Raw genomic sequence first — 3,718 nt, forward strand, 5'->3', positions numbered from 1 at the left:
ATCACTCTGAATAACAGAGTGTTGTTCCTCAGTGCTGTGGGGAAAAAATGATTATGCCTTTGTTCTCACAGGTATCACTATTTTAGTATACTACTGTACTACAGCAGGTGAAGTTATGTCTGTCTTAATTTCAGGGTTTTTTAATTGGGCTCCTTTACTTTTTGTTATGGGCCCATACTGACTGTACTAGTTTTCATACCTTTTGCACAGAGCTCAGGGCATGAGTGGAGGTTCCATGCAGACAAGTACATTTTAGGCTTCTTTGAATTGTTAGCTATGAGGAATATCTCACAGGTTTGAGATTTTTTCTGTATTTAGCCCCAGGAAAATATCTTTCTTTAAAAGTCTTATTTTCTAACTGGCTGTGAACATTAGTTTCAGTGTTAGGTTACAATGTGATGCTGAGAAGGGAACTTATTTATTGCAGAGCTGCAAAACCCCCAAAAGCAGTGTGTGGGTCTATAATATAATAAAGCTAGGAAAGGTTTTGATTGCATCTTTTCCTGTCAGGGAGTGGCCCCAAACTAAAGAGTTTTAAAAGGCAAATTGGCAGATTATCCCATACTCAAAGAACTATATGAAAGTATTCAGGGAAGGAGCTGCTGAAGTAGTGAAGAAAGAGAATGACAGAAACAGAAAACTTCTTTCCTTCCTACAAAAAAAAATCCAGTCAAAATTCCAGATATAGAGGTATTTAAAATATGAAGACAAATATAAATCTAGAGGAAGTACTGCATAGCACAGATCAACAAAATGGCTGTCAGAAACACTTATGGCCAACAACACAGACATAACTGTTGTAAACGAAAGGATCTATTTAATATTATTAATACTAAACATTAATAAGATTTAATATTAATAAATAGCAATATTTAATGTTATCAATATCTACTATTGATATCAATATCGATTATTGATAATATAATATAATATAATATAATATAATATAATATAATATAATATAATATAATATAATATAATAATATTAGACAATATTATTAATATTAATATTAATATTATCAGTATCTTCTGTACAGTCAATAGGAGAGATGGTGGCTCATAAGCAGGAACAAATAAATACAAAGATTTTATTAATTTTGCATTCAATTATATGTCTGAATCTTTGGACTCAAATCTTTGGAAAGTACTGGAGGGTTTTGACTAGACCTTCCCAAGAAAATGCTGAGTTCCTGACTATTTCACTTTACCCTTTTCCTCTTATTTGTGATCAGACGTGCTACGGTTCAAAAATGCCCTCACTTTTCAGAATTCATATATATATTTGTCTTTAAGTAGGTCACCTCTTGTGTATTATGAGGAGGTAGTTCTGACACTGGATCATTTGTGTTGATGGTTCAAGAAGAGAAGCACCATGGTGGTTACTTTTGTAGCTGGCCAAGGCAATGTTGCTTCAGATTCTCCCAGCACCCTGTTCAGCAACTACTGGTTAGGGAAAGTCATCTTAAAAATGCTCAAAAACTACTTTCAATTATTCTTGTTTTACCTGAACAGTGTTCAACACTATACATAAACAGTCTTGAAGGAAAATTGTTGAACAAATATATAAATGGCAACTCCTGTTTGAAGTGAAGGAGAGGTGGAAATGCATTGGTACCATAAGTAAAAAGCATTTCAAAATATCCTATCCTTGTCTTTCACAGAGAATAGGAGGAGAGCATTGAGGCTGGTTGTGAAAAGGTGGTGGCTAAAGATCTTAGCACAACCAAAAAACCTGGACTGACTACATGGCTTCTTTCAGCATAGGTTCCTCCAGACCATGAGTCTGTAGAAACTATTATGCTTTCAGCCCAGGAGAGCATCTAGGATCACCATCTGCTATTTGGTGAGCCACTCCTTCCACCAGCCCCGCCCCAGGGAGATCAGTGTTTGTTAAAGGTCAGTTGCTTTAGAATGAGGATCAATACCCTGATAAGTGTGTGCTGGCTGTCCACAGCCAATGCCAGCTATGAAGCTGACCTTTTGCACATTGACATTTATGATCCATTCCTGATTATTCCATATGTGAAATATCATACAGTCTTCCCAGTGGGAGTGGCCGAGGCCCATCCCAAACTCTGAGCCACAGAAGGAAGAAGCATGCCAGCATTCTCAAGCATTTCAGCAGTATTTCCAGAGTATCATGTTAGAATGAGCCAGTCTCTATTGCTTTAACAGTCCAGGGCACTTTCCCCAGGAGACCAAGCAAATTAACAGGACTATAAGCTTGAGAAAAGACCTAACTCTCATCTGAATCCATTGGATTCTGTTTCATGTCTGCAATAAAATATAATAAGAGGAAGCACTATGGACATCCATGTGCAAAAGTAGCATAGATGCAGCTGCATCTGCCTTGTACCTCCTTAAAACCTATTCTTGTCATTTTATTATCTTTTAGTTGAAGTGCAAATAAATGAATTATTTATGCTGCTATGTCCTTGAGAATCTAGGAAAATCTTTCTCCTCAGTTTTCCATCCATGACCCAGACAGAACAATGCATGGCATGGTGTTGCCAAGTGGCTGTCACAGATGCTTGACTACACCAGTAAAAGAGTTAATTAGTATGTGTTGCAGATATTGTCACCCCGGAAGCTTGAATTTATTGATGTTTTATATTAAAGTTCCTAGATTAACTTAGAACTTCTCAGAGATTATAAAGAATAATTTATTCTGACACTGTAGGCTGGTTGATCTTACAGAGCAGTGTTTTCTTTCCTACCGGTTCTTTCCAACATACAGTCTCAGTGAATTCTTTGCAATAAAATTTTTTTTCAGCCAACCAATACATTTGATTAAGGAATAGGAAGGTGTTCTAAGGACAAGGTTTTCATGTATGCAGAGTGTTGATGGTAGAATGTGCTTCTTTCAGAGCAGCAGAGAGGAAACAATTTGCAATTATCAACTGAGCATAAAACAGTAGTAAGACCAGAGGGTTTTCATATGGCCCATCTCAGAAATGCTTGCTTACATCTTCACTAGTTTCTTGTCTTGGATTGTAGATTTCTCAGGTCAGGACACAACTCTTGCCAGAGAGTTCTCAGTGCACAGCTGAGAGCTTGATTTAAATTCTGTAATTTCAGAGATAAAGTTAACTTTATTCTTAAAATCAATAGTTAATGGCTCTAATTATTACCCTAATCATCTATGAACCAAGTATTTGTTGAATTGGTTCATTCCCATTTAGGAAGCTTTCAAAAAATCAACTTGACTCACAGTAATAATTTAAGGAGTGGTGTAAACATCAAATTCAGTGAACCATGATTATACACTGGCACATTATAAAACTGAGTTATCTGTATCTGTTTTGCATGTGTATTCCTGAGAAAACTCTGTATAAATGTGTATTATATTGGCATTGTTGCCTCACTGTCCAACATGCATCCTTCCATGAGCATGAAAGGACAACTTCTTCCCTGAAGAAAAGAGAACTGCCCTGCAGTTTTCACTAAACTCTCAATGACTTTAAAAACCAGGACCTTGGCAGTTCATAGTTTAAACCAGAAATCAGTATTTGGAACATTGTACAAACTTTGTATAAAGAAATACCTGAAGTGGATTGTTGTGGAACAACAGATTTAATTAAAAAAATTTTGTGTGGACCCATATGTGACAATATAAACTATTGGTCAGCTAATGCCTATTATTGATGCTAGAGAAGCTAACACAAAAATTGGCTCCTGATAGTTATTTTAGACACAAAGAAGCAGTTAAGACACTCCA

This window comes from Passer domesticus, chromosome 2 (assembly GCF_036417665.1).
Source record: "Passer domesticus isolate bPasDom1 chromosome 2, bPasDom1.hap1, whole genome shotgun sequence".
Lineage (NCBI taxonomy): Eukaryota > Metazoa > Chordata > Aves > Passeriformes > Passeridae > Passer > Passer domesticus.